This window comes from Thalassophryne amazonica, chromosome 3 (genome assembly GCF_902500255.1).
Source record: "Thalassophryne amazonica chromosome 3, fThaAma1.1, whole genome shotgun sequence".
Taxonomy (NCBI): domain Eukaryota; kingdom Metazoa; phylum Chordata; class Actinopteri; order Batrachoidiformes; family Batrachoididae; genus Thalassophryne; species Thalassophryne amazonica.
Genome location: NC_047105.1, coordinates 119,246,357 through 119,258,595, shown reverse-complemented (window position 1 = coordinate 119,258,595; position 12,239 = coordinate 119,246,357). Strand labels below are relative to the sequence as shown.

Genomic DNA, 12,239 nt, shown 5'->3' with positions numbered 1-12,239 from the left:
ATTGGGGGAACTGGTTGTGGCTGTGGGGGTGGTGGAGTCCTTGCCTTTACCCACAGACAGGTGAGGTGACTGGAACTGTTCAAAGTCTGACTGGGAGTCCCCACGTTTTTTGTTTTTTTTTTTCTCAGTTGAGCTCACAGGCCAGGTTTTCTGTTGCATACGTAGTGATGTGGTGTTCTTCTCTGTTTTTGTGGCTGGTCCAAGTTCCCTGAGGGAATTTGGGAACTCTCTGGCTGTTTGTCTTCTCACTGCATGTGTCCTCTCCTATCGTTGCCAGGGGGTACCTATCATGGCTATGGGCTCTCTATTTGCCTCACTTTAGACATTCATTCATTTTCTGTCTCTTATCTGGGTCTGGGCTGCAATGGGATCAGACAAAGCAGCTCATTCCACATTTCTCTGTCGTCAGCCAAGTCCTCCAACTCTACCTGGGGGAAGCTGAGGTGTTCCAAATCCTTACTCAGGGCCTCCTCTCAGTTGAACATGCCTGGAAGACCTCCCTAGAGAGAACACCAGCGACCATCCTCATCAGACACCCAAACAAACTCAGCTGGGTTCTTTCATCGCAAAGAACCAGCAGCTCTACGCCGAGTCTCCTCCCGAATATTCGAGTGTCTCACCCTGAGTGTAAGCCCAGATACCCAAAGGAGGAACCTCATTTCCAATGCTTGTTCTTTAATATTCAAAGCTTTTGATCATAGGTGAGGACAGGAGCATAAAATGACTGGTTAATGGAGAGATGTGCCTTCTGGCTTGGCTCTTTCTTCACCACAAAGGTGAAGAAAGGTGCTCTGTACAGCATCTACATGACCTCAGACACAGTCCCACTCCATCTCTCGATCTCATGCTCCATCTTAGCCCACACAAGATGAGCAATAAATTTCTCCTGCCACAGAGGGGTCAAGCTACCTTTTCCGACAGTGGACCATGGTCTCAGATTTGGAGCTGCTGATCCTCATCCCATTCATTACATAGTTAGTAAACCCCCTGTAATATCCATGCAAAGGTAAACTCTAGTCCACCTTTCCACAAACATGATGAAACCCACCATTACTCCTCCTGGATCTGAGGTTTGACAATGTTTCAAAATCTGCTTTCGAGCACCCTGGCATAAGCTTTCTCAGGGAAGCTGAGAAGAGTGAATCCACTATAACAGGAACACATTCTCCATTCTCCACCACTCAGTTTGCCAATCCAGAAGTACTGTCTCAGACTTTCCATGCAATACTGTGTAGGCATGTCAGCCTTGACATCCATTTTTAGCATCTCAGGGTGAGTCTTGTCCTTCCCGGTGACTTGCCATTGGTGAGTTTTTTGACTACCTCAGATCTGCCTGACTTTTCTAGCCTGCTATAAGGAGACCAATTCAGTTGGGTTGAGGAGATCTTCACAGTGTTTCCTCCACTGCCTGACATTGTCCCCAGTCCAGGAAAGCAAATCTCCACCCTTGTTGAAAGCAACCTGGGCTAAGAACTGCTTCCTTTCCTGAGTCATCTGATGGTTTGCTAGAACCATTCTGATGCCGAATGAAAGTTATTCTCCAAACTCCTCCCCACAAGAGCTTTTGGCTCAGCAACTAATGAGACTGCAGACATTCTGACCTGCCAGTACCCATCCACTGATTCTGGATACTTGTATGCCAACCAGACATGAAAGGCCTCCTTCTTCAGCTATACGGCTTCCCTCAATGCAAGAGTCCACCAGCAGGTTCGTAGGTGGCAACTGTGACAAGCTCCAAGAACCATGTTGCCACAACTCAAAGCAGCCGTCTCAACAATGGGGATCTTGAACAAGGACCACTCTGATTCCATGTCCCTGGAAGGGCCTGTAGAAGGTCTTTTATGAGGTATGAGCTGAAGGCCGTCTGGATAGGTTCTATAACTAAATGCGCACAGAAATCCCCCACAGTGCATTTAGTCCTTCTAGGTCTGTTCGGTGGCTTATCCCACTATCAGACTCTACTAATTATCGGGTGATAATTTGGCAGCTCTGCCCAACTTCACCAAATGTCTAAGACACATGGTCACAGGTCTGATGACATGAACACAGAACAGATCATTGACATTTGACCTAGGGTGCTCTGGTAATAAGTGTACTCATGAACAACCTCAGGCTTTAACAAGGTGTTTGTTATAGAATTAATGACCAACACAGAAGTACAGCAACAATATACCACTCATATTCTGATCCCATCACTCCCCTCCAAGTCTATCCATCATTGCCCACATGAGCATTGAAGTTCCCTGGTAGAACTAAGGAGTCTTGACATTTTCCAGGATCCCACTAAGAATCTCCAAGGAGGCTACAATCCTTCTCCTTATGAACTACTATTTGGTGCATATGCACAAACACCAGTCAGATTCTTGTCTTTGGTTGCAGAGTCTATGCTGTGCATGGAGATGAGTCCACCAAATTCTGGTTGGTATCACTCAACGTCCCGCACAAGTTCAGGCTCCTGCTCAACCACAGAGATGATGTCACATGTTCCATGAGCCAAGTAGCAACTGAGTGTCGGATCTCATGGGGTTTTGCCCCTGTCCACTGCCCATAGAACATAGCACCAGACCCTTTATTCTCTCCTTGTTGGAAGTGAGCCCTATGGAGGTGACACCATGTTGTTTCTTTGGGCTTTGCTCGACTGAGCAAGCAGCCTAACAGGCCTGGCTCTAGGAGGAGTCCCCGGTTTCTCTTATTTGAGCGAGGTGACTCTTTCCATTTTTTCAATAAATCATGTAGTCTTTTCAGAATTGCACTTTGTCTGTCTCCTCACCTGGTGCCAATTTTCCAAAACAGGCCCTACCAAGAGCCAAGACAACTCCTGGGATCACTGGACAAACCAAACCCTTCACCAGAATAAGATGTCAATTCTGGGACATCTCATTATCTGTGATGTGAGTGGCCCTCTGCGTTTTGTTTTTTTTGCTCGAGCCACCCCAATTTGAATTTTTCCTGATTAACTTTAAATCTTCTCATTGCAGCAGAACAACGTTTCCATCTATTTATTTTGTAGTTTCAACATGACACAGAGTTCCCGGTAAAATCAGGACGTGCAAACGAGAGACTTAACACCCCGTCACACATAGTACGAATGCACAGGAACCAGGCCAACATGGCAGAAATGGCCATAATCCTGAAGCAATTGGGAGGAAAAGAGGTGTGTAGACTGTGGGTGGATCCCGTCCAAACTGCCTCGCCCACACCTGCACGATCACATCCAAAGTGTATTTAGACAACAGTTAAATGACACAGACTGCTGTCAGACGGCCATAATAGCTGCTGAAGACTGCCCGATGTCCAAATGTCTGGATGGCAAACACGGGACGGAGTGAGAGTCAGCACTCTGTCCTCCCTTTGCACAGGACATTGGAGTTTTCATGCCATATGTGTCCAAGCCGGCATCAGTTCGGCCACTCACTCACTTACTCCCATGCAATCACATCTTCGTCGTCCTCTCCTTCCCAGCGCTCACGACATGCATGTGTTTGTAGAACAGGTGCTGAAATGATCACTCAGTGTGTGTGTGGGTGTGTGTGTGTGTCCGTAACGGCTGAACGAGCCGCTATGCATGCACGCGGGGTGCACATGTGTGCTGTCATCCACTGGACACCTTTCGCTGCTATGTTTAGTCTGCCCCGTCGTCCATGGGAAGGAATGGAAATACATCTGTACTGTAAGGTCTTATGGATATAACAGCCTGTTCAGATCTGCAGCGCTGTGTGCTGTGCGACGCATTGACCTGCAGTGGCACACGGTGCTTTCAGTTTGATTGCATGCTGTTCACACTCATATTCACTGTTCACTGCACATAATAAATGCGTGCCACATACATGTTATTACATATCAACATTTCCTTTGCCCTCCCTGCCCGGGGTCCAGTGGAGGTGGACATACATGGCACAACATGCCGGCAGGCTTTGCCGTGACCGATCCATCTCAGAGCTCAATCAACCACAATCAGATCATTTCAAATGCTGTTATGACGCCGACAGAATATGTATACTGCGATCAGATGGTGCACAAACTGCGCATAGACTGCTGTCAGATGTGCGTTCCATCTCAACAGTCCCAAGAGTGTTTTGAACTGTGCAACACAGGGACAGCCGATCGATTGGAACCAAATATGTAGACTGCTCAGAGACTGCGTCCATCCGTCTTCAGACCGCACCGCAATACTTCCTGTGGCCAGATGTGTCATTGACACCATTAGGCCTCTGTTGGCCTATGTGTGACGGGGTCTTATCAGAGACATTTCCAAACAATTTTAGAAATACGGACATCATGAAATCAAACCACATTCCGACACGGGCCAGGAAAACAAAAATAACCTGGAAACATTTGCCACAAAGGTAAAAACCTGATTTCCAGGAATTCCAAAAAAATCCCATCATAGCATTATGTTGACAGTTTAGACCATTTCTAATTCTACCTCATAACTGCAGTTCCAAGTATTCAATGGAGATACTGAACACTTTTTTGAGCTATAACAAAAGGTGTTATGTCTGAATTCATGCATTACTCAATTCCTTGCCTTATTTTCAATAAAAACATTCACTCACTTTGAAACCACGTGAGTGAGGGTAGAGACTGACTAAGGTGTCATCTACACTGGGATGTGGATGACACCTTAGTCAAACATAGTCATGGTACTTGAAGGTTAAACTCTTGTGTAACGAATTGCTTAAGTGACTTCATTGATTAAATTGGCCTTCTGACCTGTCAGGCTGCTCATGAACAGAGTTGGCAGTCACATTAATCTCTCTTTGCAGGTTTCCAGACTCAAACACCAGCAGCCTGCCGGTGTCTGTCCCAGCAATCAGTCGCTGCTCTGTCATCCAGGCGTGGCACAGGAAGTTGAGAGACCCCACCTTTGGGAAGCTACTTTGTTTTAGAGCACTGTGTGCATAGCAGAGCAGCTTCAACACACCAAGACCACTCACACAAAGCTCCATGTTGTTGTAGGGATTGAAGCTGACCTGGTGTGACATCAGTGGAACAGTTTAATAACATTCAGTTTACACCGCTGCACCCGTCCTGATGAGGCTTCAGTTACTCACCTGTGTGACAGGGTTACTGGGGTTACTGGTCTTCACTGAGGCCAGAACCTTCTGTTTTTCCCAAAGCCAGAACATCAGCTCCCAGTCTGGACCTCCCATCTGACCAATCAGATACTTGGAATCGGGGGAGAAAGCCATGCATACAAATTCCTCAACAACAGCATCTCCAGCACTTAGGACTTTTCTGTTTCTGCCATGTTCATGCTGCAGGTCGTACACTGTGATGGCCCTGTCACCACACTCTGACAATGCAAGGTAACGCCGGTTGGAGCTGATGGCCAAAGCACGCACGCCCAGGCTGTTCTCTCTGCCTGTTGGGGCATATTTACTGCAAATTTATATCTCAAGTGGTTGTTTTAAACCAAAAACAATGTCAGGGAAGTAAGATTTGGTGGCACTGTGTTGCACTTGATCAAATAAACTATGCTTTCAAGAACAGACCATATTCAATGTTGCCAAACTAAGTGGTTTCCCAGCCAACAGATAAGGTTGCATGACACACAGTGCATCCAGAAAGTACTTACAGCACTTCACTTTTCCACTTTTATGTTACAGCCTTATTCCAAAATGGATGACGTTTTTTTTTCATCAAAGTTCTACACACAATGCCCAGTAATGACAATGTGAAAAAAGTTTTTTTTTTTTTGGGGGGGGGGGGGGGGGGGGGGGAATGTATTAAAAATAAAAACTAATAAATCACATGTATGTAAGTATTCACAGCCTTTGCTGTGAAGCTCAAAACTGAGTTCAGGTGTATCCTGTTTCCAGTGATCATCCTTGAGATGTTTTTACAGCTTAAATGGAGTCCACCAGGGGCAAATTCAGTTGATTGGACATGATTTGGAAAGGCACACATCTGTCTACATATAAGGTTCCACAGTTGACGGTGCATGTCAGAGCAATAAACCAAGCATGAAGTCCAATGAATTGTCTGTAGACATCCGAGACAGGATTGTTTTGAAGCACAAATCTGGTGAAGGGTACAGAAGTGTTTCTCCTGCTTTGAAGGTCCCAATGAGCAGAGTGGCCTTCATCATGTGTAAATGGAAGAAGTCCATATCCACCAGGGCCCGGGTTTCACAAAGCATTCTAATCTTGTTTAGTCAAAAAAACTCACTTAGTTGACTAATTTTTTTACAGTAGTTGTTGCACAAAGCGTTTAGTAGTGCTAAAGTTTTGCATTACCTTACTAACATTTTTAGCCGCGTACAGAGAAGGCAAATTCAGTGTCTTACCTTAAAACCTTACCTTACCTTAAAAATGGCAGCTATCATGTATCACCACTTGATGGAACACTCAAGAGCACCCCTACATCGCTTGTATTCCTCCTAAAGGAGAGCTTCCTCTGCTTTTTGCCATGGTGATAGCAGACAACTGTCATGTGATGTGTTGTGACAGTTCTCATTAGCCAATGGGCATCGCTGCCACGCTTAGCAGCGTTGTGTGCACAAAAAGGCTTGACGGAAGTGCTGTAAGTATGTAGAAGAAGAACTGCCAGGCTCCTAAGCACGTTGTTCTGCAGTTCGTATGTGTCTGTAAATGTTAATAAAGCCAGTTAACGAAACAAAGGCTGGATAGTTCATGACACACACGTCCTTTTTTTGTTTTTATTGTTGGAATATTCAATAGCATCTATGTTATTCTAATTATATTACTTGTTCAATAATACCAGGAACTAATGGACAGAATTTGTTTCAGGCTTCTGCAGACTAAAGAAGATACCTCCAACTGTTCTTGCAAGCATTATGCTCTAGCACATTTTAGTATATATGCACGGATAATTGCACATATCAAGGAATACTTAGAATTTACAATGTGCTGATGTTGAAACTCATATATAACCATACCTAAAATGATAACATTTCACAAAAAAGACCACTTTTAAATTTTGATGGTTATGTCACACTTTGGCTTCATTATTTTTGAACTAGGCCTGCACACAACAGTGGTGTCCTGCTGGTTATACTACAGCACTCAGTTTGGAAAAAAGTAATTTTAAAACATTTGGGAGAATTTTTTATTGTTTAAATTTTAATAGCATCATGTTACAAAGTGTGGTGTCACAACAGTGGTCCCCTGCTGGTCATAATACAGGCCAACCCAGAAGTAAACAAAACTTGTGCATTGGAGGTGTGAAAATTGTCGACTAACGTAAGAATCTGAATCAGGCGGCTAATCTACAAGTTTATTCGTCAATGTGAAACAGTGATTAGACGGATAATGTTGGGTGACTAACCGTAGTTGACTAAGTCAATCAATCAATCAATCAATTTATTTATATAGCGCCAAATCACAACAAACAGTTGCCCCAAGGTGCTTTATATTGTAAGGCAAGGCCATACAATAATTACGTAAAAACCCCAACGGTCAAAACGACCCCCTGTGAGCAAGCACTTGGCGACAGTGGGAAGGAAAAACTCCCTTTTAACCGGAAGAAACCCCCAGCAGAACCAGGCTCAGGGAGGGACAGTCTTCTGCTGGGACTGGCTGGGGCTGAGGGGGAGAGAACCAGGAAAAAGACATGCTGTGGAGGGGAGCAGAATCACTAATGATTAAATGCAGAGTGGTGCATACAGAGCAAAAAGAGAAACACTCGGTGCATCATGGGAACCCCCCAGCAGTCTAAGTCTATAGCAGCATAACTAAGGTAAATACTGGCTAAAGCGTTAGTGCACAGATTGGAAAATATTCTCCCATCTGTTATATCCAAGGACCAAACTGGCTTTGTTAAAAACAGGCAATCTTACTTCAACATCAGGCGCCTCTTAAATATTATGTACTCCTAAAGAAGACCAACCTGAATGCGTGGTCTCCATTGACGCGGAGAAAGCGTTCGACCGCATTGAGTGGCCGTACCTGTTCGCGGTGCTGGACAAGTTCGGATTTGGGCCCGTTTTTACTTCATGGATCAAACTGCTCTACTCCCACCCTACCGCCATGATTCGTACCAACTCTCAACTATCCAGGCCATTTAGCTTGTACCGTGGCACTCGTCAGGGGTGCCCATTGAGTCCCATGCTTTTCGATCTGGCTATAGAACCACTTGCTATACTTCGTACATGTAGTCAGGTGTCTGGAATTTGGAGGGGGGGTGTGGAGCACAAGGTCTCCCTTTACGCTGATGACCTGCTTTATGTGTCTAACCCACTTGAATCAATTCCTACTGCATTATCGTTGCTCCATAACTTTGGCACGATTTCAGGCTAAAAACAAGAGTGAGCTATTTCCAATTAATGACAAAGCACGGCATATTGATCTCTCTAATTTAAATTTTAAGGTAGAGTATGACACATTTTCATATTTGGGAGTCATAGTCACTAAAAAACATAAAGACCTCTTTAAAGAAAGTAACTGTTTTATTAAATCAGGCCAGACAGCTGATGTCGCAGTGGTCACCCTTGTCGATGTCTGGTGGGCCGTGTAAATTCTGTCAAGATGGTAATTTTACCCAAATTTTTGTATCTTTTCCAAACATTGCCCATTTTTATTCCACTTGCTTTTTTCCAACAGTTGGACTCAATCATAACCTCTTACATTTGGCAGGGCAAACAACCTCGCTTAAGTAAAATTCACCTTCAAAAATCTAAACATCAGGGGGTCTTGCCCTTCCCAATTTTCATTTTTATTACTGGGCAGCCCACCTGAGATGTCTGATAATTGGTCCCACTGTTATGACCGGCTGGACTGTCCTGATTGGGTCTCATTAGAGCTCTTCTCACAGAGCATCTCTCCTTTGGCCTCAGCTGGTTCAGCCTTGCCTTTACCCCCCACCACTCTATTTGATAATCCAGTGATTAAACACACTTTGAAGATTTGGGGACAATTTGAAAACATTTTGGCATGGACACTTTTTCACTTTGGAGCCCCATTCTTACAATCATTTATTCAAGCCATCTGTTATTGATGTGGGTTTTCGCAATGGCACCATGAGGGGGTTAAACGTTTTAAAGATTTGTTAGTGGATGGTACCATGGCATCATTTGCACAGCTGAAGGAGAAATTTAACCTCTAAAAATTTAGATTTTTTTCGTTATCTTCAGCTGCGACATTTTCTCACCACACAACTGTCTAACATTCAGGTTCCTATACAGGAGACCATGGTGGACAAAATACTATCATCTAAACCTTCCAAAGGTCTCATCTCTAAGTTGTATAACATCATGCTTGATCTTAAAAGTTCACCAGTTGATAAATTCAACTGGGTCACGCTGTGTCAGATGATGCCTGGGCCTCTGCACTTAAACTTGTGTACTCTTCTTCCTTTTGTGCTAGGCACCGTCTGATTCAATTCAAGGTGGTGCACAGAGCGCACATCTCCAGGGCCAGGTTGTCTACGATGTATCCCGAAGTCCTCTGTGCATTCGATGTAATTGACTGAGGCCACCCTTTGTCACATGTTTTGGTCCTGCTCATGCCTTCAGGTCTTCTGGATGAACATTTTTAACACTTTGTCCCAGGCATTCAATATTAATTTGGAACAAAACTCTGTACTCGCACTTTTTGGTGTTTTGGAAAATCAGCCACATGTGAGCGCTAGGAAAAAACATCTTTGGCCTTCGCATTACTTATAGCACGTAGAGCCATTGTCTTCAAGTGGAAAGATCCTAACCCTCCTCTGCACTCACAGTGGCTACAGGATGTCATGTCCTGTCTAAAACTAGAAAAATTAAGGTTTTCATTGAAACAGAATCTCAGTGGATTTGAGAACACATGGAGATGTTTTATGCAATTGTATCCAGCTCTTTGAAATTATTATTATTTTTTTTTTTTTATGGTCGCATTTGTGTATCTATGGCACATGTTGTTAATATCCTATCTTGGTGGTGACAGGTTGGGAGGGTGGGTGGGTGTTGTGTGGGCCGCCAGAAGAGGAGGTACTGCTGGCCCACCACCAGAGGGCGCCCTGCCTGAAGTGCGGGCTTCAGGCACGAGAGGGCGCTGCCGCCACGGACACAGCCGGGAGTGACAGCTGTCACTCATTCTTCATCATCCCACTCCATAAAACCCAGACGTCATCTCCACCTCATCGCCGAGATATCATACTTCAATGGAGGTAATATCCTCAGCCATTTGTGTTAACTTATAAGCTGTATATTGTGAGTGTTTGCAGGAGTACCAGTCCCTCTTCCTGTGGAGGCTGAGTGAGTGCAGGACGGCACTCTTTTCCTCTGAGGGATCACTGGAAATTCAGCAGCATATTGAGTGAGAGGTGGAGGTGGCATTCCCACTGTTATTGTTACTGGGTGTACACACACCCACACTTGACTGTCTTTGTTCTTCGCCAGCAGTACCAGATCCGACAGTCGGGGACGGTGATCACCTGGGAATTCGGGACTTGGCGGCTCCAGTATTCACCAGGTTCGGTGGCGGCGGAAATCGTGTGCTTCCGGCTCTTCTCAGGACAGACGTCTTCTATCCTCGAGCCTGCCCACACGTCACCTTTGTGGATTGACTGTATTCACATTCTGAGATTGTCTGTGTATTCGTTGTGCACCTTCACAACATTAAATTGTTATTTTTTGGCTCATCTATTGACCGTTCATTTGCGCCCCCTGTTGTGGGTCCGTGTCACTACACTTTCACAACAGTGGGATTACTTTAATATTTTGCTTTTGTGTGTGTGTGTTTTGTTCTGTATTGATTTTTTTTTCTTTTTTTAAACTTCACATTACTTACTGTACATGTGACCTTGAACTGGTGGGACATTCTGCACAAACATTTTACTCTTTAGAATTATCTCTAAATGTCACTGCCAGCTCTTAACATTCTTTGTATGTTTTGAAAAATAACAATACATTCATTCTGATTTAAAAAAAAAAAGGCGGGGGGGCGGAGCTCCCCCAGAAGCTGAAAGGTTTTTGCTATGCTAATGCTCCCCTGAAGCATTTACTCAAAATAAAGTCTGAATGGTCTAAATGACATGGCTAGATGCTGACGAGCTTCGCTCATTCATGTCCGTGGTAAAGAAAGAACAGTTCTCTGCAAATGGGCTGGTTCAAAACAATGCTCCCAAAGGAAAATGCTTGCTGTCATACTCCTTCACTCTGATGCAGTTTCAGGGCTGAATTGAAGCCGGTGTCAAATTTTAAACCAGGTCTTCACATTTCCAGAGACACACTCTGCCTGTAAGGGTCGAGTGACAATAAAAGTGAGTCTGAGTCTGAAAGAACTGGCTCTCAGCCATGCAAACCGGTTCCAGAATGGCACCAACTCTTTGCTGGGCCACAAAGGAGAGCCAGTTATGTCAACACTGTGACCAAGAAAAACTTTGTGTGCATCAGGTGTTAAAAAAAAAAACAAAAAGAGTGACATGTGCATCTGGAAAGAATCAGCACACTGGAAGTAAACGTGAGGACACAGTCTCCTACTGTTGTGGATTCAACCCTTGGTGACAGACCAGCATGCCCACAAACTTGGGCCCTGAGCTCCACTGTACTCACAATACTAGAAGCATGATCTGATGATAAGGGATATCTACACAGCCACTAATTTTGATAGTTCCCATTTCGGCCAACAGGGGCCTGGGAAGCACTGTGAGGTACTAAAAACAAAGGCGCATCCGTTGGACTATAGCAGCACCACAATGTCAAAACAGCATTATGATGAATTTCCACTGAAAGCCAGGGCCACATATGACCAGAAACATGAAATGTGTAACACAAATTAATGTACCAAGCCATCAACCTACATCGCCAACTGGAGATTAGTCGTATTTTCTATCAAATTTGTTTTGCTGACACAAACAAAAGTTTGGTAGTTCTTGTGTGTTAATTTTGGCCTCCTTTCACAGTGACGCAAAGCCTGCATGGTTTGCAGTTTTATTTATATACCTCAAAATGGCAGCACACTGCCCTGCAGTGTGTGGGCTCACATTACATGCCATTTTGCCTCAAGCTCTTGCTGAAGCTCTTTGGCACAAGTGGTCAATTTAAAAACTTCTGTTTGGGCTACATCAGTCCCTTTCAGAGGCAACGATGTCCCACAGTGCACACTGGCATGGTTAGGATTTCATTCAGTCAGTACATAAAAGCATGATGGCCACTGACTCACAAGGAGCTCGCTCACCCTTTGACAGGCCTTGTGTTTCGTCCTGCTGGGGGTCACTGCCACCCTCCTCACCAGCATGAACGCGAGTGGGGGAGTGGGCTTAGGTACCGACTACTAGGCCATGTGTTAGGCTGAACA

General features: G+C 44.7%; 1 protein-coding gene across 1 annotated transcript in view; it reads right to left on the bottom strand.

Moving 5' to 3' along the window:
• The window catches only part of cfap57 (cilia and flagella associated protein 57), a 97,277-nt gene that overhangs the window by 57,038 nt on the left and 28,000 nt on the right, over positions 1-12,239 (bottom strand). The window lies entirely within an intron of this gene.